We start from the raw sequence: 25,427 nt of genomic DNA on the forward strand, positions 1-25,427 counted from the left end.
TTTTGAGAAGTTGAAGCTTCTTTTAACCTAAATCTTTTAATAACACTGTCAAGGCAAGGGCTTTAGAAAAAGTATTTCTCTTTAATCTATCTCATTTTTTGTGAGAGTGTAGCACACATACATTAGGCTCTATTACCAAGAAAAGGAATAATATATAGTGTTATATAGGTATGTGAAGTACTCCAGTCCTCATGAAAGGACTGAACAGAATCAGATAGTTAAAGTGGCTAACACAGTGACAAGAAGATAGGAACTGAAGCCACCAGGGAAAAAAAAAATGGTTAGAAAGTACTCAGGAAATCTGGATGCTTTCAAGTTGCCTAGGCCTGACTAAAATAATCCATGGACTGAAGCAATCACAGAAACATTAGTAGTAATCTTTGTGAAAGGTAAATGAAGCTCTGAAATGCTAAAAATGGACAAGCATTGGGATCACCTATGAAAAAAGGAAAAAGTGAAGGAGTCTAGTAATCATAAGTTGACCAGCTTTATTTCAAACCCTGGAAAAATTAAGAAAGTTATAATTTTAGGCACCTGGAAGACAACAAGGAGAAATATATAACAGTCAAGGTGGATTTTTCTCAACCAGTTATAACAAATCAATTTTCTAGAACATGAGAGAAAGAGGTGGCATTTAATGAAATTTTTAAATTGTATCACAGCTTATAGGAAAGCTAGGGAAATAGAGATCAGCTGATACTCCAGTAAAAATAAATGTGAGAAAAATAGTCCTTAGCCCTCCCATTTCATCTCTGCACCAGTGGGCCTAGACCAGCTGAACAACCACAACCTCCAGTACTCCTTTATTTTCTCCAGGGACAGAAAAGATCATCTTTCTTTATCTATCAGCAATTAGGGTTACTGGGCATCATTCTCCCCTTCAGTGTTCAAGGATCCATTCCTGGCACACTATAAGCTGGTCTAAATCGAAATTGTGGTTAAATTGTCAAAAGAGATAGTCACTTTTTCCTTCTGCCATCTTACCCTCCTTTCTTCTCTCTTTATCCATCCTGTCAGGTAATTAAAAAGGTTCAATTTAACCTGAATCATCAGTTCTCTGATTAGCTTGACTGTATGATTGCAAAAATGCATGTGCCAGCATGATGGTAGAGAGCAGTGAAAGGGTAAAGATGTAGCTTTGTCTTATATTACAGCTTATGTGAAACAGTTGCCATAGCATAACAGGTTTCCTGCCTAACATGTCAGCTAAGCACAACTAAATGATCCAGTGCTACAAGCAACTTCCTTATTGTCACCTATCTTGCTTTCCCACTCCCCATATCAGATACCATTAGTTTAAGCTTTCCATGCCTCATACATTTTTCCTGTTCTATGTTTAACCACAATATCCTGTTTCTGCAGGTGCACATCGTTCTTTGCAGCCATGGTTGTGTTGATCCTGGGGAATATTTTCCAGAAGCTTGTGGATGCACTCACTGTAAGTTTTCTCCCATGTGTACAATAACTGCTTACAGCTCAGCACTGTTGCATGCATTACTTTTCCATCTCTATATAGGTTCTTTCCAGGACATTAGGACTTAAATTTTCTTCCTGTCATAATGACTGGTGCCTACTCTGTTAGAAAACTTCTTCCTGAGCAATTCGTCAGCTCAGTACTTTTATCAGAACAACATACCCTTTATATGCTAAACAGATTCACAAACAGGTGAAATCAGGAGCAGTGAAGTATGAAGTAATAGAGCAAGCTGACACTTTGCAAAAAATTCCTTTCATATGTTAAAATTTTGATCTTTGAGAAGTTTTCAGCTCTTCCTGGTTTTGCCATCTCTAGAAGGTGATATTAAAAGTTGAAAAGCTGAGTCATAAAGAAAGTCAAGTCCTTCTGTTTCAATGTTCTGAAAAATCAATGGGTTGAGGAACCTTCCAGGCATGCATTCAGCCTTTTGGTATGCAGAAAGTTGTAATTTTTTTATACTGAATCTTTCATTTGAATATATGATCCATTTGGGCTCTTGGTTTTGATTTTTTTTAAACTTGTTTGAGAAACATTTACTGTGCTGCTTGGGTTTTGCCCCAGTCCTGCCAAAATGACACTGTCAGAACGAATTGTGTTTTCTAACTACTTGGAGAAATCACTCCCTTCTGGAAGGGATAAACAGGTTTTGAACTAGACTTCATATACCTAACTTCCAGCTAAAATAGGCATGGCAGGCAGAAGGCCAGGAGAAATGTAAAAATCTTACAGAACAGAGAGCTTTTATGTAAAGTAACAATACAGGTTAAGAAGACCCATAAAGCAAAAGGGAAAGAGTAAAGGATTAAAGATGCCTGATGACCAGTAGCCAAGGCAAAACCCTTCAGAGAGAAATAATTACTGCTGCAGGCTTATGCCAGTGCAGACTTACTATTGCTTTGGGCATCTGTTGGAATGAACGAGAAGTATTGTGGGAATGCAATTTTTAGTACCAGAGTCCGTGTCTGAGAGTTACAGCCAGCAACAATACTCAGCCATGGGATTTTTCTTTTTTTAATTCATATTTTTAGAAAAAAGTTTTACTGAAAGCACTAGCAAAGGAAGTAAATTAGTCTGTGTCTGTCTCGGGTAGCAGTTTATTATCTTCCCCATCTAGAGTGTGATTAAATCATACCTTCATAATTTAATCCACTGTATTCAAGTGAAATATTTTCTTCCAGGCTGAGAGAAGTTTCTGTCTCAAAGTTGTATATGTGTTTGTAAAACACAGGCATTGTGTATAGAAAAGACAACTGTCTTTGAAGCAATGAGCTTAAATACAAGTGAGCAAGAAAGCCACACCAGAGAAATGTTTATAGCCTAATGGAAAGAGCACAGGCACAAAATGCAGAAACTTTAATTACTAGTGCAGGATATGGCTTACTAGGGATAACAGAAATGCAACAGAATCTCAGTGATGACTGATGGACAACTGTTACTAGGGTGTGTAGTGCTGTAATGATATGAACAAAAGCAGATTTGGCATCACAAGAGCCAGGCAAGGAGCAACATTCTACAATACTGATAGGAAAACCCTAAAAGAAAGGAGAACTAAGAATCAAGTGGAAAACTTTGGGTTGAAGTTGCTTTCTTGAAGATAACAAAAATGTTCTATTGTAATAAAACTCAGGTCTTTCGAGAAAGCATGTTTGATTTTGGCTAAAATCGTAAGCAGCGTCACTGTAATCTCATTATTGAGATAGGAGTACTAGCAGGTTTTGTCACCACAGGAGGTGTAAGTTTGTGTTTCAGAAGTGTAGTAAAAATATTCCTAGATTGATAAGATCTAGTTATTCCTAGACATGCTAGCTGAACCAACTATTTCACCAAATAATCCCTGAATCAGTTTGAGGTATTGTTACTTTATACTTGGCCTCATAAACAATAAGCATAGGATAGGAGGGTTAGTCATTGCAGGTAACGTTTGATCAAGTAATTCGATTTAATAAAAGCATAAACACAGGAAAGTCTGTGATACAGGCTCCTGTTTCAAACAGAAAAAAAGTCTAGCCAATGTCAGATTTTGCAGAAAGATTGGAAGTCTCTTACTAATCATTGTAAGAAAAATGCGACCTTCTTTACACTTCTATAATATAACTAATACCATCTCCACTTTTACAGTAGCATTACTTTTAACAGTTCAGTAGGCCTGAGTAAGAGTTAAAGCACAATGGATATTTCACAGGGACAGATCTAACACGGAGGGTTGAGTTCAAATAAGACTTTAAACATAAATGTGTATATATATTGTATTTTTCTTCTCTTTTACTCCCAAATCTGCAAGTTTATGGAGTTCATTGGTACTGATCCTGACCATCTTTATGGAAATGGTTAACTCAAGTGTGTACTGGATGTCTCACAGAATTCAATTTCATCACCTTGTAAAAGAGATGCATCGGGGCAGTTTGGATTTCCCCCAGTTTCTGGCAGAGATTATGCAGTATCTTCTTGTCCTGTGAATTAGGAATTCTTTGGAGGGTAGCTATTCTGGTCTGGCCAGTGTAAGTGATTTCTTACATCTTTCATCTTACTGATGATACTGGATTGCAGTTGTCAGCGATTTATTTTGGTAATGTTATCATAGACGTTTAATTTGCCTCAATCTCTGTCTCTTTTTGAAAAAGAGAAATAGGATTTTCATTCTTGAAAACCAGTTTCCAGGCAATGGAAGTATATTTTATTTCACATCATAGTAGCTGTGCTGCTGTCTCTAAAAGTTGTGATCAGTTTGTAAACAGAAGTTGGAGAGATGAGTAGAGGTGCAGTAAGAAGAAAACACCAGGACGTACATTCAGCACACATTATTAGACTGCAGCCCATTTCAGTATCGAGTTAATTCAGCTTACAGAGATAGTTCATGTTTAGAAACAAGTGCCTCCTTAGGTGGGGCTAGCAGATTGATAAAACAGAGTCCAGTAAATCAGTGGTAAGGCTGCATCATGTAAGCAGAAGAATTGGAAAAGAGGAGGCACGATGGGGTCAACGTGGTGTCTTGACCAGGTTATTCTAATGATTCCTAAAGAGCCATCTTCCCTGGGGCTTGTCTTGCTATTGGTCAAACCTAAAAACCCAACCTCTTTTGGAGCATGCTTATCACTTCAGAAACCCGGGGAATCTCATGATTGCTCTAGTGCCGTTAGCAGTTTCTCTCAAAGTGATAGATCAGGCCCTCCAAAAATGAATTCCTACAGCAGCATTACTCAGTGTGAAACTGACTTGTAAAAGATTTCCCTGTGGCTCAGAAGAGGTATTATGTGTCAGGACCATATTCTTTTAAAGGCATGTATTACTTTAAAAACATAGAAGCAGGCCATAATCTTTAACCTTATCTAAAAGTGGTTTGATACTCTTAAAAAAAAAAAAAAGTAAACATTGCATTGATATATTTGCCCATACCTGATGATGCGGAGAGTGTATATTCCAAAATGGTTCTCATACAACACATTAACTACAATAGACCCCATGCAGTACTCTTTTAAAGCTTGGGTGCCTGTAAAGGTGTGACTGTGGCAGGCGTTTCTAGCAGCAAGGTCTGAGAGGAGGTGATAAAGGTTTTTTCATGTATTTTTCTGTCCTGCCCTTACCCCGATACAAGCCAAAAGGACTGTTACTGGCTTGTAGCAGGGCTGCCGAGTGCTCCGGTGCAGTCTGAGTTTTGTTTTCTCTTTAAAAATATTATACCTGCTAGGGGCATCCTGTCAGCACAACCACTGGTTTAAAATTGCCTCCTGCCAGCTGAGTTCTCTCCCTTCTTAAATCGGTATACCGGGCAAAACCGTCGGGGCCCCAGGGCACTAGCAGGCCCTGACCCCCTTCCCCAGGCTCCCTCCACCCTGCCTAGGGCCCAGGACCCCATGCCAGCTCCCCAGGGCTGACAGCCCCTACCCCAGCGACGCCACAGCAGGGCCGGTCTCCAGCACTCCACAGCCCTGCCCGGCCACGGGCCCTGCTGAGGTGAGCCCACCCGCGGGCCCGTACCTCAGCCTGGCCTCGGCCTGTCCCCCGGGAGGAGCCCAGTGCCTGGGGCTGGGGCTGCTGCCGGTGCCCCCGGCCTCCTCCGCTGCCTGGTAGAGGGGTGTCAGGCAGGGCCTTGCCTTGCACCTGGGGCCGGGCTGGGGAAATACACCTTAGGCTGCGAAAGGAGCAGTGGGATTTTCTTCAGTTCTGTCACAAACGTGTTTCTAGTGGCCACGCAGCGGGGGCCCCTGCTCCCCGCTCGCCCTCCCCACCGGCATCGCAGTGCAGGCATGCTCTCCCAGGAGGCTGTGTGTCTGTTGGCCTGTTCTGAGCTCAGGGGGGATTTTCTTTTCCTCAGGAAGGCTGAACCCAGTGAAATATTGGTGGCTTTTTTTTTAAATCTGTGGTGTGTTTTGGCTTATTTCCAGTCTTTTGTCACCGTACTCACAAAGGCACAGTTGTGCTGAAAAAACTAGAAATAAAAGAGTTAGCAGTGGAGTATTCAGATGGCCGCCATTTGCAGCCTGCGTTTGGATGCAGACGAGAGGCTGAAAGTTTGGCTTTCTGGCAAACAAGGGCAGATTTTTTTCTGACAAAGCTTGTGATGGTTGGCAAGCCATGGCTGAAATTTGGTGTCTTTCTGTAGTGCAGCTTTAGGGTATAAAACCCACACCTGACACCAGACTTGGTGTTAGCCTGGAAGAGGTTTTAGGTTCTTCCAGTTCCCTGTTGCTGATTTTAAACTTTTACAACTGAGGTGTAATTTGTTTGGGCCTGGGAGTGCTTCTGCCCTGAACTTGATATTGCTGATAAAGGATAGGAACTTGCTAATCTTAACTACAGTCATTTACTTAAAAAGGAAACCCTTGAAAAGAAATAATGTCATGACTGCCATTTGATCTCAGCTGCTATTTGCTCATTTGTTTTCAGTGTGGAAAAAGCATCTAACTATCTTCCTAATTAATGTAACTTGTTGTTTCTGTTCTGCAAGAGCTCTTCATTAGACAGTACCTGCTGCAAATAGAGAGAGGCATCTGACAGACTTTATACACACATGGACAAATTCTTTCATTGCTTTCTAGCTTCTTTTAGGTTTGGAGGACTTTTTTTTAACAACTCCTTATTTGCTTGAATGGTGTCTTCCTACCGCCTACTCAGGTTCCCACATGTAGATCAACACGCAATTATTTCGGTGTTCGAACAATCCAACCACTTGTTAACGTGACAGGATATTAAAAGTTTGTATAGCAGATTAATGTAATTAAGTTTTAAAAAGAGTTACAGTCCAGAAGTACATGGAAACACTGCATCAATCACAACTAGTGAAAGTAGCCATAAATATAAATGGACCAGTTCTTGAGATGACCTAATGTTACATATGCATGTGCTTTCTGGTATTGACTTCAAGTAATTTTAGCCATTTTGGAAGATGATAATTTAAGTTTTAAGTTACTTTGACAGATGAATGATTATCATATTCTTCTGAAATTAAGTTAGCATAGGGTACATGATTTTTTTTTTTTACTGGAAAAGCAATATTTATCTGTAAAAAGAAGCAGAAAAACAATTTAAGAAGCAGATCTTAGCTTTCTGAATACCTATTTAAATAATGAATGTTATTCTTTTGAATCAATTGAAAAGGAGTAAATTTTGACAAAAAACTGCAGAATATGTTCTCATATAAAGTGAGAACTTTACCCTTAAGGCCAAATCTTCATTTGTGATGGTGTACAAGGTTTTTCTCATTTTGTGAAACCAAACATTTGTGAAATGACTAACAAAACCAGGGATAATAGGTTGGCATTATATTAAATTTTCAGATAGCTGGTTTTGAAAAAGTTATGCAATAGTCTATTTTCTGTTTTTATCTGCAGCCACACAGAAATAGCATTATTTCCAGTAACAGTCTCTTCTTTATGGACCTCTATTGTAAATTTGCATATTCATACAGTGTGGAATTAATATTACAACAACTAGATTTTGGACACTTTTTTTGTTAGGTATTCCCACAGGAATGTACTTATCCACTTTCACTTACTGCTCCATGCAGATTTCCTGTACAGCACTCTGTGCACTCCATTTTTCTCTCAGATGCAGAAATACATTCTCACACACAGATTTCAAAGTAGAGGAAAGAAATGATAATGGTGAATGTGAAGAATATGGCTTGAAGAATGACCAGAAAAGCAAAACTCTAGGATTACCTAATACACCTAAACACCTCTATGGTGACATGATAGTTGGAAAAGAATTTATATGGTTACAGATGTTCAAAATCAAGACATTCTTCAGATTTGTAATAGAGGATGCTTAGGCATCCACAGAGTCCACCTTAATTACAGATGATGCTCAGTAGCCTTGGTCCTATATCAGATTCTCCTGGCAGGTTAAGGTCTGTTCAGGGTCTCTGGTGAGGCGCCTGGGACTATTGATCATTCAGCTAATGGCACCGGGAGATGAGGAAACCATCCAAATAGCTTTGCCTTGTGTAAGCAAAAATACAGGGTGTTTTTGACATGCAGTGTTTAAAATAGCGCCTGGGCTCTGAAGACATAAGGGTTTGTGAAGAACATTGGCAAGGTGATTGTTTCGCTGAGGTAGAAGCTAATTTCAGGGTCATGCAGAATGTATGGACTGGTCCACAAGGATACTTTTACCAACAAAAAAAAATAAATATAAGAATGTGGATTTCTCCTAGGACATTTTAATATTGGAAAGGCCACCTTTATTTTAAAAAATTATAAAGAGGAGGGGAAGGCTTGAGCTGTGAGCTGTGCAGAACTTTCCTTGTCCTTGATTCACTGGGTGAAACTCTGAAGACTAGAAAGAAGGTAACTGTGAACAGCTGATCCTGGAAACGTAGACACAGATTATATTGATTGGTAAGGTGCTTTCCTGTAACTCTCTACTCTTCTCCACCCTGCATCTCCCATTGCCATGTTCACAAGACTTAACACAGTAAAGTGCCTGAACTCTCAGTTTTCACATTGTGGCCATAGCAGTAATGCCACCTGTTTGGCAGAAGTTTGAAACTCTTGGGAAGACACAGAGCAATGAAGTGAAACACCTCAACAGTGTAAAAGAAATCTGAACATTTTAGTCATTTCACAAGTGGCTGGTTCTACAACAGGATGTTATATGCAATTAAATGAGTATAATAATTGCCTCCACTGAAGTTAATGGAATGATGTGAGTATAAACACAAGGCAGAAACACAATCCAGTCAAGCAGTCACCCTCATAGAGGGAATGATGTCATCTCCAAAAAGGATATCAGATGCTTCTTTAGTTTACAGTGGGAGTCTTTTTCTTGTAGTGCTTGCTGCAGTTCTGAAAAATGCCTATAGCCTCCACTGGTTTAGCACTGCTCCCAGTGGGCTGTTATTACTGTGTGCTCCCTATTATAAATGAGGTTTCCCTCCTGAGAATGAGCTCTGTCCTCACTGACCAACTGAAGTGGAACAGAGGCTGGAGCCAGGACTAGGCAACAGACAAGTGCAAAGCTGTAGCTCAGTAATGATGACCATGTCATTAGGGAAGTGCAGTGTAGTGAATGTATGAAGAGACCCTTTCAAAGCAGCCATGCTAATTTCTTACTATTACCAAAAGCAGAACAAACAAAATGGATGCTCCAGTAAGTTATTTATGTTAGTGCGCTTCAAAGCAGATGGAGAACTTTATATCCCATTATGAATGGCATGCAAGTTATAGTGACATGGGTCCTAATTATGAACAACTTAAACTACACCATCTGCATTTGACAAAGCTCCATATGTATGGGTATGATCTAGCTTGGCTGCCTGTATTTGTTAGTAACACGTGCAAAATAGATATCAACATGCAGAATCTAAAGATACTTTGGCAGGCTTTGTGGGAGGAACTGCAAATGTTTGCAGTGTCCCTTCCACCTTCACTGACCAAACAGAAAACTGGGGGCAACAATCATCCTAGGACAGAATTGTTGCCTCTTATTGAGAGAAGCATTGGTACATACACTTGCCAAATTCAGCATATTTGTGATCCAGTCTTAGCCAATACTTTCTTTTTTTTTTCTTTTCTTTTTTCTGCCTTTTTTTTTTTTTTTTTTTTTTTTTGGCAGAAAACTTCATGTTGTCTTCCCCTAGGCAATCTGGGCAGACAGTATGTAATTTTAGATGTCCATATTCAAAGTCCAATCCTTTTGCCATTGACAGTGCACTGCTATGCAAATTTCAGCATAAGGGATCTCTGGACTTCAGTTTAATGAAGAATAAGAAAATTAATCCTTCTCTGGAAAAGGAAGGTTCATTGAACCAAATAGCCCTGGTTACCCAAGCCACAAACCAACATCCACATGTTTGACTCATAAGGGGGTTCTTCTGTGCTCTGCAATAAGAGGAGGAATTGTTTTGCTGTTTCTTCAAAGAGCATTAAACACAGTCTGTAACTGAGAAGGGATTTAGGATGGCAGTGCTTATTTTTCTTCTGGTATTAGCACTTAGTTCCGCTGGAGAAAATTCTAAGACCCGAGCTACACTTAGCTGGTTCTTCCCCTGAATTTTGAGTACTTGAAATACTTGGTGAGTGGATGGTGTGTGTGTCTAGATGGTGTGTGTGTCTAGATGGTGTGTGGAACTTCCTGGTTGAAACAGGTAGAATTCCAGGTGAACCAAAATAAAATTTTCTATAGGCTTGCATGTGGAAAAAGGATGGAGGTAGTCAGATACGTATGTGCCTTTGGTTGTCACAGGCAACCTGCACTGTAACTCTTCTGACTCCAACTGTCTTCATCGCTCTGGAAGAGCAACACAGGACTAACAGTCTCCTAGATCTAGCCCTCTCATGGTCATACCCTCACCCACTCTTTCCCTACCCCACCCAGCAAGTCTTTGATCTGAAGCAGAGTGGATTGCTGGTGAACTTGGGGCATGACAGACATCTTGCTTTAGGCGGGTTTTGTAAATTATAAGAGGTGGCAGCAGCTGAGGTAGCTATTCTACCGGATTCAGTTCATCTTCAGGCTGGACTGTGTATCATTAAGAGATAAAACCAAAACACTGAACTATGAAAAACAACAAAAAAAAGAATCCAATTGAAGTCTTCATAAAAAAAAGTAGATGGAGAACACAGCATGATTGAAAAGTGAGAGGGGATCATGAATGTCTGTTTTCACAGAAATCGGGATGTGAGGGATTGGGTTGACTGTAATGGATTCCTCCCACGCCTGTTTCCCCCCTTTCCATTCTGCTGCCTCTGATATGGAGATTTACACTGACCTCTGGGCTTTTACATCTTGCAATTTGCCAGCTCTTTGATAGAAAACACATTCTCACTGGTCACTTAATTCCTTTCTGATCGGTATTACGTGACACCAGCAATCAGAGGGCCTTTGATTCACCAGGACAAAAGGGAGAATGGAAATGTACTTTTTTCCACCCTAACACAGCATTGCTGTAGTCCCATGAGCTGGCTGTAATCCTGGTTTCATTTTTTCTTTCCTGTTCTTTAGTGATGTTAGAAACCCAGCTTTAAGGATAATCAAGAACAAGATAAGACAAGTTCTTTTACCATTTGAATACCAAGGGAATAAATCTTTTTATCTCTCTCTAACTTCAGGTGCAGGAAGTAAAAAACCTTTTCTGTATTAACAGTGAATAGGACTGGTCCATTCTACTTTGCCTGAAGCTTTAGTTTCATTTCTAAAAGGACACGTATTTAATTAACCACATAAAACCGTAAGAACTGTAAGGAGAAAATGTGACTGTTTTCAAAAAATTGGCACTTAAAAGATGAGACAGGAAACACATTGAGCATCAGATGCTGATGCCTCTAACAGCCTCCTACATCAAACCAAGTCCTGGGGAGCTGCAAGGGTGAGGGGTAGAAGTCTCAGCATTGAGCTCTGCAGACGAATTTAATTGAAGACCCAGAGATATAGCAGACACAGGCGGTGAAACCACCCTCGATTAAAGTTGTGACTGGAGGATTCTGGAGAAACTCTGTTAAATATTAGTTCATAAATCTGGGGCCAATTTTGTCTTTACCAGTGAAACTACTTTAATACTGAATATGTAAATAATAAGGGTTAAAATAAAAAAGGAAATGGAATTTAGAAGTAAGGAGAAATGTCATCTTTCAGTTTCCTGTGTTATACCTAGTTTCTGCTAGGTGCTCCTGAAACATCAGAGACCTGCTTTGCTTTGTGTATGTATATAGTGTATATACTCCTTTCCTGAGGATATCCTATGATGAAAAGTTGATGTTTAATTAGTTTTTGGAGTATTGCTTGCCCCTCATTTACCAAACAATGGTGTAGCTGCATATTAAAACAGAAAAGCCATCTCTTTATTATTCAATGTAACACTGCAGATTGATTCATTTAGCTTTATACATGTGATACATTAAAGTGTTTTTGAATCTGAAAAAAGGCAACCTAAATATCTTGGGGTGGACAGCTGAAATAGCTGGGAAAGTAGGCAGCCACCATTAACATGAGGACATTTCTCAAGCAGAAGCAATTTCAGTAATTTTGAAGCTACTGATGTTACAAAATTTAGGCAGATTTGGAACGCCATCAAATAGATAAACTATACCCACACTATGCTATTTAATCATATTCAAAATCTTTCTTGGGTTGTTTGATCAAAGCTGTTGTCAGCTTTGTAATTTTTGAAGTGAAGTATTCTATCTGATTTTTACAGGAGAGACTTAAGCACACTAAATAGGCAGAAAGGAGCTGATAAAAAGCACAAGATTTTTAATGTAATAGAAGTTATTTTGACAAAATTCTACATCAAGAAAATTTTTAGAACATTTTGGATTCGTATAGAACAAAAACAAGTTTCTAACCTCATAATCTTAAGTGTATCTACCAGGAACGTACATGACACCAAGTTGGGAGGGAGGGTTGATCTGCCTGAGGGAAGGCAGGCTCTACAGAGGGATCTGGACAGGCTGGATCGATGGGCCGAGGCCAATTGTATGAGGTTCAACAAGGCCAAGTGCCGGGTCCTGCACTTGGGTCACAGCAACCCCATGCAGCCCTACAGGCTTGGGGCAGAGTGGCTGGAAAGCTGCCCGGCAGAGAGAGACCTGGGGGTGCTGGTCGACAGCCGGCTGAATATGAGCCAGCGGTGTGCCCAGGTGGCCAAGAAGGGCAATGGCATCCTGGTCTGTATCAGAAATAGTGTGGCCAGCAGGAGCAGGGAGGTGATCGTCCCCTGTACTGGGCACTGGTGAGGCCACACCTCGAGTGCTGTGTTCAGTTTTGGGCCCCTCACTACAGGGAAGACATTGAGGTACTGGATCATGTCCAAAGAGCAATGAAGCTGGTGAGGGGCCTGGAGCACAAGTCTTCTGAGGAGCAGCTGAGGGAGCTGGGGTTGTTTAGCCTGGAGAAGAGGAGGCTGAGGGGAGACCTTATCGCTCTCTACAACTGCCTGAAAGGAGGCTGTAGTGAGGTGGGTGCTGGTCTCTTCTATCAAGTAACTAGTGATAGGACTAAAGGAAATGGCCTCAAGCTGCGCCAGGGGAGGTTTAGATTGGATATTAGGAAAAATTTCTTTATTGAAAGGGCTGTCAGGCATTGGAACAGGCTACCCAGGGAAGTGGTGGAGTCACCATCCCTGGATGTATTCAAAAAATCCATAGACGTGGCACTTCAGGACATGGTTTAGTGGGCACAGTAGTGTTGGGTTGATGGTTGGACTTGATGATCTTAGAGGTCTTTTCCAAACTTAATGATTCTAAGTCTTCCCAGCAGCCAGGAAGAACGCCCCAGTTGGACTCGATGATCCTTATGGCTCCCTTCCAACTTGAGATATTCTATGGTTTTATGTGTATTTTTTATTTAAATTTCTGTTTTCAAGAATTAACTTATGCAACTAACTACAGTGGCCTCTGCTGTAAGAGGCTGAATTGTTATCTCGAACCATTTGCCTCAAAGATTGTGAGGTATGAGGGACTGGGCTGTCATCAAGGAACTGTGAACTGCTCATCCAGAGCCCTTTGTCTCCAAGATGGCCGGTTTAAGCGGGACACTCCTCTGTCCATAAGGACGATTACCAGGCCATTGAGGCATCCAGGGGAGGAAACTGGGCTGGAGCTGATAAGATATTGGTTTCTGGTATCGATCACGCGAAGGTCCTGTGTGATGAATGAAACCTGCAGCGCATGACATCATCGAAATATGCCCTATAAAGAACCCCTAGAAACAAGTGGTGAAGGGGGGCCTTTTCTTCCTCACCAAAGAATTGAAGATTGAGGACCAACGGGACGCCGCTGGATCCGTGCTGGTGACCATCCTTGCAACTCCCACCACCGACTGCTGGCCTGAGGACCAACGGGACGCCGCTGGATCCGTGCTGGTGACCATCCTTGCAACTCCCACCACCGACTGCTTGCCTGAGGGCCGACGGGACGCCGCTGGATCCATGGTGGTGACTATCCTTGCAACTCTATCCCGACTGCTTGCTTAATTTCTACCTTTTCTTCCATTCTATCCTATCGCTACCATTTTCCACTTTTGATACTTTTGATAATAAAACCTCTTTTGACTATACGGCATTTGACCTCGTTTGTGTCTTAATCTCGCTCTTGGGATCATATCGAAACCTTCCCCGACATTGGATCGGGACATCTGCGTATATTATTTCTCTAAATCATCAGATTTAGAAAAAGTTTTGTCTAGCTGCAGACATGATGCTTCAGGTGTTAAACTCCTGAACTGCTTAGCAAAGGTCTTTCTTCTAAAAGGAGCTACCAGGTCAGCTGTGAACCAGGCCAAACAGAACTTGGGAAATTAGGGAATCGTTACTTCTATAAAAACTACACTTGCAACTCCAGTTGCAATTTAGAGGTACTGGAGGGTCTGCCTGCATGTATAGTGTTCTTGTCTAGCATGGGAGAAGAAATCCCTGGAGGTTTGGGGGAGCTGAAGGAAATAATATGGGAATAGTTGCTGGAACTCTTTAATTATGAAGTGAGGAAAAAAATTGTCAAGATCATAGCAATGGAAGTTACATATAAAAAACGATGTAATTAACTGAACACTCAAAATGGTGCGAATTATTTGCTTAGCTCTTCTGTTTTATGTAAACACACACCCTCTATATGCGTCCTCCGTTCTCTGCTCTGCCCCTGTGGAATGTGGCGCATCTGTGCACGACTGCCTGAAGAGTGTGTGGTCTCATGCCATAAATATTGCCTCGCACTTCATTCTCAAGTTCACATGTTGGATTGTCTGGGAGCAGAAAGGAAACTTCCCCAAAATTATGTGGAAGGTTCTCTTGGAGCTTCTGACCTGAGTAACCAGACACATTCTTCTTCGGAGTGATACCTAGAGGTTGGCTTTAGAATTCTTGATACCCATCTTTAATTGCAAGGAATGAGAATGTGCCATGTCCAAAACCACTAAAATGTGGTGAGCTTTCTCTCTCTCATTTTCTGACTTTTAAGACAGTAAGCCATCCAGGACGTTGTTTTGCCTTTTTATTCTTTTTATTATTTCAGTTAAACTGAAAGAATGTGACCCCGACCAATTTTGGTTTGGGTTTGGTTTTTTTTCTCACATTCTCCAATAGAGACGAATGAAAATGAACTGGCAGATGGTGTTTGTTTGCTGCTATGCTTCCCAAAGTGGATGCTCATTTTGAATAACTCAGATTTTTTATGCCCAGGTTGAGAAGGTCTATTTTGTGTGTCTATCATGTGACAGCTAGCGGGCTTTTTTGAAAATTTTGCATTGCAGGCATACTTTTCAAGTTTTCCTTCACCTCGATTAGGTGTTGTTCAGGAAGCTGACAGAACATTCCCTGGCAGGAACATTTCCACACACCCTAAGAAAATGGGAAGATTATTCCAGCCATACATTACTCAAGCGTGGACTCTGACATTGCTGTGCTTGTGAAGCTGCTTGACAACTCCTTGTTGCAAGAGGAGGCAGAGGAGAGATCAGCTGCCTACTAGAATAAGCCTTCCAGCCCTGCAGTGACTTCAGGGTGAAGGATTACAGGGTCTGTAAGTGTAATCCACCTGCCTGAGTTCTCACTGTGGAGTCAAATCAAATCTACAGTTAATCCATGTGGAGTAATCTTTGTTGTAAAGCCACTGCCAGGTAGAAGGACTACAGGTAGACTGAAAAAAAGTTAAATTCATTTTGAAGGTTACAACTGACTATTGTCCGTAAATGAGTATTTGACATAGAAACCTGGCAACAATGTGGATCTGTATTTTTTTCATTCCCTTTCCATGATAATAAACAGAGAGAAAACCTATTTTAGCTTGGTTAATGGAATTTGTTAATAAGTATCAAGTTTAGAAGGATTTTAGAAATATTTTAAATTGGTGAATATAACAGCATGAATAAGTACAACTGAGAGAAGAGCATATTTTTTAAGTTGCTAACAGAGGATTAAGAAGATAGAAGAGTCAAAGTACTAGGAAAAGGAGAAGCAGCTTAAATCACCTGTCTTGATTTTATTTATAGCAGACTGAGTGCTAATTAAAATTCTGCACAGTGTTAGTGAGAGAAAAAAACTGTTATTGTTTTTAAGATTGTGGTAGTTTGTGAAAGGGATTCAGTAACACAGCTCTGCATAATCAGGATCTAGTTGCAGTGACCCAGGAGACCACTTCCAGTTCTGTGCCCTTATAGCTAATATTTAAAAGGCAGAGCCATAATGGAGATAAATGGATTTTTTCAGCTACCCGGAAAAAAATAACTTTACTTTGTAAAGTGAATGCCCTTGCTAATTTTGCTGAGATATGTGTAGCGGGTATCTAGTGACTGTGGAAGATCCTTAACCTGGTAGTGAATCATCCATCACTGAATGCTGGATTTAATTAGCAAAGTCAAGATGGTTTTCTCAATGTCCTTTAAGTAGGTAAGACTCGAACATCTTGGATTTCACATACAATTTTCAGCCACTCCTCTGACCTTGACTGTGAACCTCTGGTCAATCAGATGAAGTTCTTTGTGTTTCCTAGGTGTGAATAGTGGGGAAGAGAGATTGTTCTGCCATTTTTGAAACTGTTCACTTCTTATTATTGTGTTGCAATTAGAAGAATCTTGAAGAAAAACTGAGTGCTTGAAGTGCTCTGGAGATCACACTGTGTGGCCAATGGAAGGAATGGCAATGGATATAGTTAAACAATTGAGAAAAGACATGTTATTCTGGATTTTGTGATGGACTTGTCTTGAGTACAAAGATGAGGCAGAGAGTCCAGCATACAAACAATTCATTATTCTGCAGGTGAGTACCAGGCACTTAGAGTGTGTTTAGAGCATCAGTGTTCTTTTAACACAGAAGATTCTTTTTTTTTAATATGACCTTATTGCTCTTTCATCTTGCTATTAGAGCCCACAGTCTGGTTACTGAAGACAGATCAAAATTAGAAATTTTCACTTTGCAGGATATGAACAATTTCTGCATGGGTTTTTATTCTGAATTTAAACTAAAACTCAAATTTTTCATAAAGTAAAATGTTTGAAAAAATATTTTGGGGTAACTTGAATTACTGTACTCAAACAAAGCAAACATTTATTTTTCATTTTTGATTATGAGATATAGTCTATATCAAACATTTCAATAGAGTTGAAAAACAAACTGCTTAGCTATAAACAAAAAATATTTTATCTGAAATTAAGAGCTGCCACAGGAAGTTGTGATTTTAACCAGATTAGCATTTTCTCAGAAATATATCCTGCTAGACAATATTTGACTGTTTCAGTTGTTATTAAGTAGAATAAAGCCATTTTGATGAATGGTTGGATATGAACAGAGAAAGGTTTTGATTTCTCTCCTGTGACTCAGGTATCATGTAGCAAAGGAGTAGTTATGAAACCTGGGCTTCTGTGATGATCAGACTGCAGATTGTATAAGGTGAAAACAGCTAGCTATGTTTTCTACCTTTTGTTTTGTTTTTCTTCTTCTCTTCCCCTATTTTATATGAAATCACATGATAAAAATATGAAACATTTTAGAACAGTTAATTGTAGCATACAGATACTGTGAAATATATAAACAAATCAAATATTAATTAGAAAAGATTAATTCATGTCCTGTTAACTATCCTTTGATTCATGAGCAGTACTTAATTTAATCATGGGCATGGTTTATAAAAGGAATTGAGCCTGAAGCTGTTGTACCTAGTTCATTTAAAAGTCAATTTTATGTACTGTTCTTTCTGTGATCAATTGCTGCATGATTTGAAAAGTGAATAAGGGAAACAACAATTGCCTCTTATGGAAGCAGGTCCCTGCTGCCTTCCAGCTTGACACGCAGCTCCTCTACCCACCAGCACACTAGAGCTTCCTCACTGAGAGAAGCTCCTGAAGAGACCCATATTTGCTCTGGGGGTGTGGGGGCTGGACCAGACTCTACATAGAAGCCTGACTTGGGGCATTATTCAGCGTGTGGAAGCAAATAGCCATACACCCTGCCCTCCTTGAGACTTGCAGTGCAACCCAGTTGCAGTCCTGTGTTTGGATGTTAGCCTAGGTGCAAAACACCTTCTCTCCAGCTCAAAACTTCAGGTAATTCTCCCACATGGGTGCCACTGCCCTGAACCTCCCTCACAGAAATTAAGTGCCTCCCAATATCGTCACTGGGGGAGAGGAGTGAGGCTGGGAGAAGCAGAGGACCTGCTTTCTTTTGAGACCAGTGGTGGATTTCCCCATGCAGTTTAGGGGTTACAGCCTCAGATGGGGAAAGCCAACGCAAGGAATCACTACTCTGTTTCTGGAAAGATAAGACTAGTAAAATAGCACATGAGGGCCCAGAGATCTTCAGCTGGTAGATATCGTTACTGCTAAGCTGATGTCAAAGTAGCAGCAGCAGCACTGATTTACACCAGCTATGACTAGGGGATAGGCCAGGGTGGGGGCAGAGGGATAGAAAGTACAAATGAACTCTTTGAAGACAAACCTTCATTTTCACTGATGCAGAACTAGATTTAATTTGCCAGTATGGATTGAGAGTAGTTATCAAGTTTATTTATAATGGTAAGGATAGAAATTAATCAAAAAGAGCTTTCCTCACAGTCTCTGTTTTATGTCTGTAGTAGAAGTGAAAAATAACCAGTGGAAGTGAAATAAGTTGCTTTATGTGGCATTGGAAGTTTTATGTTGGTATACTATAAAATAACAAACATATAGGCATTACTTGTCCGGATTAATAGTATCATATGCCATCTATAAATTTATAATTTATTAATTACCAAACAAAGAGCAGCAAGCTCTTTAGCATCTGTTAATTAGCTTACAGGAAGCAAACAGCCTGATCTGCTAATACACTATTCATCTCTGTTGAAATTAGAAAACTGTGGTCTAACCTTTGCTGAGACTCACCTAGCCTTTTCATATTAACCATTATAGCTGGAGATGCTATATTTATCACTGCAGTGTGACTGACAGGGACTTCTGGATGGATTTCTCGTGGTGGCTTCCTTCAATCTCAGCAACGTGCACTGCCCCAGGACCACTTTCCCAGACCTCAAGTGCCCCCATTCTGCAGTCCCAAGCTGCTTAAGTCCTTCAGAGCTATGACTATCTTGTACCTTTTATAGGGTATTTCTGCAGGGTTGCTTAGTTTGAGAGGAATCTTTAGGCAAATAACTCAGTGGCTGAAGCAATTTCAGCAAAACATTCGAGTTTTTTTGCTGAGAGGAGTAAGATGACTTTTGAAAACTGGAAGTATCCACAGAAATGTGAGATCCTTTCTCAAGACTATTTTTTCACAGGTATTTCTGATCAAAATGAGAGAAGCCAGTATGCTTTTCAATGATGACACAGAAGGTGACTATGAATATCCACCTAAGTGTAGGACAGCTAGGACTGAGCTACACCTGCCCTGCCCTAGCTGTAGGAGGGCAACTGAACTCAGGTTTTCTGCATCTCATCTGAGTGCCTTAATCTGTGCCCCTTGGAGGACTCAGCAGGAGTTACCCAGGCTCCTGAGCAAGCTGGTTTCAGAGGCACCACCACAAATGCTGAGAGAAAGTTTTTAATAAAGGCAAATTCACCAAAAGTTGTTGAACTCAATGTTGTGCAAGCAGCAGTTTCTCCAAGATCCCGGCTTTTCCTTCATTGGTAGGGTGGTTGTTCCTGCAAGGACTGTAAGTGATCTCTCATGTGTTTCTCCTCTTCACTGAGGCTTGTTTGCTGTATTTAGCCTAGCTGTGGGGGAAATGGCTGACTATCTGCACTCCAAATCATGAAGAGGAAAGATGATTTGAAGCAAGAAAATGTCCTTACCTTTCTCCTTTGGGGATTTTTTGGTAGCAACAAAGTAATTGGATGTCTCAAATTCATTATCTGCAAAAGGTACCTAATTTGTCTCCGTGCAATAGTGTAAAATAAGTAAATTCTGAAATGTCATAAATATTCTTAGGACAAGAAAAATTTTCACTATGAAATAACTTCATCTGTTCAGGCTCTTTTGCATTTTTTCCTTCCATGTAATTATATATACATATATATGTACATGCAAACTTTTATAAAAGAAGGATGATGGACTGAGGCTTACTTATAAAATATATTGTATCTTTTTCTCTTGGAATAGTCATCAAATGAGATTATGCAAATATCACAGGAAAATGCAGCAAGTTTCTAAGGTGATTAAGATGGTCTTAAAAGTAATACCAGGTAGATCTGCCCTGAGAACAGTTTTGTTTCTTGGATATAGTTGGGTGTGTCCTTTTGTTTTTATTTCTTGTTGTGGTTTTTTTTTTGTTGGTTGGGTTTTGTTGTTTTGGGTTTCTTTTCCATAAATGGTTGACAGAGGACCCTGTAATGTATTTCAGGACTAAAATGTAATTGTATTAACCTGCTAAGATTTGATGTTCTGCTATAAATAACCTTCTCTTCAACCTACTTCTTAAGGTGATCTGGCTTTTCTGTTTTCAGTAAGAGGAAAAAAATGCATTGTGTATTTACAGGACGTGACACCAAACAACTTTTCAAAATTCTTTTGCAGTATGTCCTTATTGCTCTCTTTAAAGCATGCTAAAGGGAAAGCAATATGTGCTTGCAGCTGTTACACTGCCACTATGCCTCTTGCATGCAAAACTTTGGGTTTGCACAAAAAAAGGTAAAGGTTAATAATATGCTCTGTTGTGCATAATGTGCATATACGCAATGAGGGTGTTCTATTCCATGTTTTCATATTAATGCCTTCCTTGCTGTGGATAGTGTTCAGTCAGAAGCTTTTTAATATTTGAATATCTTTGGATTTTGAGCAGTTTATCTCTCCTTTCTTTCTTCCATGTTCATGCTATTCATCCTGAAAGATGAATGTTCTGTATCTATTATATGTTCGGTGAGGTTTGTTAATCTAGGATCCCAGTGCTTCCCAAACATTAATGATTTTATTTTCATATCATTCAGTTTCCCTATACAGACAGAAAAAATCGGTGCTATAACAGGTAAGTTAAAATTACTATATCAAAATTTGTGGTTGAGGAGAAAGGACAGTACTGGATAAACAACTCTTTGGGCTTGTTTACCTATCCAAAATAATCCATTAGCAATTTTAGCTGTTATAATTACATTGGTTTAGAAAATGATAAAGCAAAAGTACTGTGTTCTCTTTTGGTAGATATACGGTATCAAGATACTTATACTGTACAGGCTGCTCCCATATGTTCACCACAAAAGGCCATGCTTGTAAAAGAACAATTATGCTAAATGCCTCTATACCCACCTTAGGACTGTTACTCTACACTTAATGCAAGTTTTATATTAACGCAGTTGCTTGTGAATTGAGTTCTAGTGTTAAATCTTCAATTCTAACCACTGACATGTCTTCCCTATGGACTAGATATTCTGTAACCTATTTAAACTTACATGTTTTCAGCTGGATAGTTTCTGTTACTTGATCACTTTCTAATCCACATGCTTTTTTTTCTGTCTAATCCTTGCGTTTTGCCATAAGGCAAAATGCTGTCATAGATCACTTTATTTGTCCCTCATTATGTTTACATGACTTTCCAAAATAAAATCTTGAACTTTTCTCAGTCAAGTTGTTTATATGTTCTTCCTAAATGGATGAACACTATGATACTGTGGCAACCAATGATGTTTGGCACCATTTGTGTAAGTTCTAGTAACAACTGATGTTGGCATATTATTGATCACGCTTACTGAAAATCATGTTTTGTTGACGGCAAGTGATTTGTCTCTCCAAAGTATGTCTGTGCTCCCATTGATTGGTATAAGCCTAGCATGTTTAGGACAGCGACACTTGGGAAACACAAGTTTTTGATGAAACTGGAAAGTGAGGGATTTATTCCGCTTAGGCAGTCTATATAAATGCACTAAGCTTATATGGTGTGTGTTTTCCCAACTGGCTAGATTAAAGCTAGCTCAGAAATGTTTGCATTGTAACAGCTAGCTAGTTGGCTCTGTGTGTGTGCACGCAGAGAGGAGCAGACACAGAGGAATAACGAGTGCAGTCCAGAGAGTCTGAAGGAAAATGTGAGTGTTCCTTAAATTAGAATAACGCCATGCTTTTAGGATAAAATACGTCCAGCTCTGACATCTCTTGTTCATCCCTTGTGTTAAAGAGTGCTGACACAGCTCTCCATGGGACTGCTCTGAACTGAATTCAGCTTTAAAAAAAAAACAAAAACAAAACAAAAAACTTATGTCCTTTATTCAGACTATTTTTGTTTACATAATTCACTGTGCGGTCCCAGAAATACTGTTTCACTGTGAGAGGGGCTGGATTCACAGAATGCACGTGGAGACAAACAACCTGGCTTGGGAAGCAAGTACAGCCAAGAAGGTAGTAACTTCATGGGTAGTCTGGGCAAATGCTCTGTGTTCCCAGTTTATACCCTGAAGTAGATAATTTGTAAATCTGTGGATGCTGTCAGGCCAGAGGCACATAGTATTTTGGAAGTGAAGGTGTTTGAAATAAGTACTTCAGCTAAGCCTCGGCAGTGCTTGACCTGCATCAGTGATGCTTTGGATGGCTTTTGGTGTCTGGTTTGGTGCAGGCAGGTGTGACAGCCGCTGACCCAGCAGCAACTTCCTCAAAGAGGACCAGAAGTATGTACTATCCCAGCTTCTCCTTTTTGTGAGTATTTGCCAGCATCCAAAGCAGAGTCCAAAGCCTGCAGTGGTGGGATTTTTGGTTTTGTTTTTTAATCTTATTGCTCCAAAGGCATGGTAAAGGACCCAGTAAGGTACATCTCCCCTAACACCAGGTATCAAGTAAATCCTGATTCCCTCCCCTTCTAAGCTACTTGTGCTACCTACTATTAGGGCTTAACCTTTTAAAGAACTTATTCCCTACCGCTTGTCATTTTCACAGGGAGGTCATAACTTTCAAATTAGACTAGTGTAAGAGTCTTCGCAACAATAAATTTTATATTTCCCAGAACAAGTTCACACTTTCAGAGCAGAACTCTGTCTCTCCATTTGGCGCTATTCTTTTAAGTGAAGATGTGTGATATTGAATCTCCATCATATTACTTCCAGCTTTTGACTTGCTTGACACTGATTCGGCATTTTTCTAGGCCAAGGAGGCAAAATATTTTTAATTACTTTGAGCATATTTTGCTCCCCAAGGTTTTGATTTTTCTGATGAGCTTTGAGGTTCTTGTCTGAATCTTTAAGTTTTATTCCTAACTGTATGGATATTTGGGGATACTTGCTGGATTAATTTTACTCTAGCATAGCAATAGGGAATAACTGCACAAATACAGGCTTCAGTGCTTGACATCGTATGTCATTGTCAGAATGGCTTTGTACCAGTATCTGTTTTCAGTTTCACACTGAGGTAAGCATCTTTGGTGGAAAACACTTTATGTAGATGGATAGCGAGCTGCAAGCAAATTAGGAGTTGATATCTTCTGGCTTCTTGAGAGTAAAATATGTTAGTGTAAAAATATTCCAAAGTTCTTTCTGAAAGAAGAGATGACTAGCACTTCTTTTAGTTCTTTTTAGCTTGTGTATAATATAGTAAGCCTTACTACATCACTGCTCTGTTTCTTCTCCTTTGCAAATACCCTTTTTATTGTTAGCAGTCTGTTCAGATGCTGCACAATCCCCTTTGGATTCTGTTCCATGGTATTAAATATCAGAGCAGCATACTACCTTGACTTTGCTGATGTTAAAAAAGAAAATGTTTGGTTTAGGTTTTTTCTATTTATTTCTGTGAGTATTCTTCTTTAAGCATACCTCATATGGTTTCTGCCTGGAGCCTGCCAGGAGCAGAAGTAGGTATTTCAGAGGTCAGCTGTCAACTGCTTGGTTACAAAGGTAGTGAGGTCTGAAGTAAGCTCCAGTAAACAGGTGAGGAAGGAAATGGCCTCTTGACAATGCGTATAACAATGCTGATGAATACATTTTCTCAAAACCAAATTCTGTGGGGGCACTGTGGTCAGGTGTCAAAAATATTTACCAAATTACAGTTTTACTCTCTTGAGGGGGGTGAGGAGGGAGCCCCTCCACATCTAAACTTTCTCTCTTGCTTATTCTTCTGATACAATTTCCCTAATGTGACATACTCATTTATTACAATGGTACTGATGAAAACCAGTCATGAGTCGGGTCGCAGAGGCACTAGGATTGTACAGATACAGCATAAAAACTGTCCCAAAAAGTTTATTCATTAAGCAACCATTTTTATCTTTCTCATCTTCTCTCTTAGCTTTTGGGGCCGTTGTCTGACATTTTGTCAAACATTCAGTTCTCTGAAGTTGTTTCCAGGCAGTTCTCTTTGAAATATTTATATTGTAGTTTCATCTGAAAACTCTATATGTAGAACAACTGAGCTTTAATATATATGTAACAGGATAACATCTCAGTATAGTTTTAATAAGATAAGTCTTCACTAAGAACACAGATTGAAACGGGGTCATGAATTGGCACAGCACTAATCCATTTGTAAAACAAAAATGAGAAATGGTCTGTTTGTGACATTCTCATAACACAAGTGAAGATTGTTATCCTGCTCGGCTCACGCTGATGGAGGCGGGGAGAGGATGTGTAATCTAGCAGCTGAATAAGGATGACCTTGGCCTGTGAAAAGACACTTTTGTTAACAAATTTGTAAGTGCTCACAGTTTCCATTTTCATGCTTTCTCATTCTTATTCCGTCTCTCTAAATTGATCAATGCTTTGTGTCAGGCAGACTGTGAATGTGTCTGCAGCATGTGTCTCATCCCCTCAGGAGTATCCTGCAGAGGACCTTTTTCCCCCCAACACCCTTCTCAGGCCACATGCAATTAGGTAGATAATCTGTTTCTCTGGACAGTATTATCATCTGTCCTGGTGTTCTTGTAACTTAAAGTGTTTGGTTGGGGGTTTTTGGTGGGTTGTGGTTTTTTTCCCATTATTAAACACTACCAGTTTTTCTCTTACTGGCACATGAAGGTTGAAGCTCAGTTGATTTTGGGGGGAAGCTGCTTAAAAATTAAATGACTAGTGTATCACTGCTGAAATCAGTAGTACTAGGTCAGCTTGCAGCACATGAAAGTCTGCCTCGTAGTTTAAAAAAGGGTAATGAGTAATAATTACTTCAAAGTAATTCAGTATCTGTTTCCAGTTAACAAATGTAGTTGTCTTTTTTAAAAAAGGTTGTACTGCTCTGTACTGACTATTGTGATACAGAATGGAAACATTCATTTGAATACTGTTTAAATAATTGTTGCTAAAACCATTTCTATCTGTATCTCATTCTCACTGTTAAAACATCTTCATTTTTTGAATGAAATGCTGTCTACACACACTAATTTACAGCAAACTATTCCTTATTTTTAGCAATTATTAAGACAAAGGAGTACATTTGTGACATTATTAAAGCATCATCAACCTACAAATTAGTTACCTTATCTGTTCTCTATCTGCATAATCCTCATACCCCCATCACCATGTTTACAAATCCAAATGAATATTATGCAGCCCAGATCTAATTAATTTTGGATTAGCCTTCCAGACACATGTAGTTCTGATCAAAACAATCTGCATTCTCTCTTTTCTGATTAGGATGAAGCCTGACCCCTGGAGTATT

The 25,427-nt window shown here is 39.7% G+C and overlaps 1 long non-coding RNA gene across 1 annotated transcript in view; it reads left to right on the plus strand.

The window, feature by feature from the left end:
- The window catches only part of LOC115343778, a 174,434-nt gene that overhangs the window by 60,280 nt on the left and 88,727 nt on the right, over positions 1-25,427 (plus strand). Inside the window, exon 3 of the long non-coding RNA XR_003924279.2 lies at positions 1,363-1,438. This is a non-coding gene — a long non-coding RNA (uncharacterized LOC115343778). The remainder of the gene's footprint in view (positions 1-1,362; positions 1,439-25,427) is intronic.

This window comes from Aquila chrysaetos, chromosome 7, assembly GCF_900496995.4.
Source record: "Aquila chrysaetos chrysaetos chromosome 7, bAquChr1.4, whole genome shotgun sequence".
Classification (NCBI taxonomy): domain Eukaryota; kingdom Metazoa; phylum Chordata; class Aves; order Accipitriformes; family Accipitridae; genus Aquila; species Aquila chrysaetos.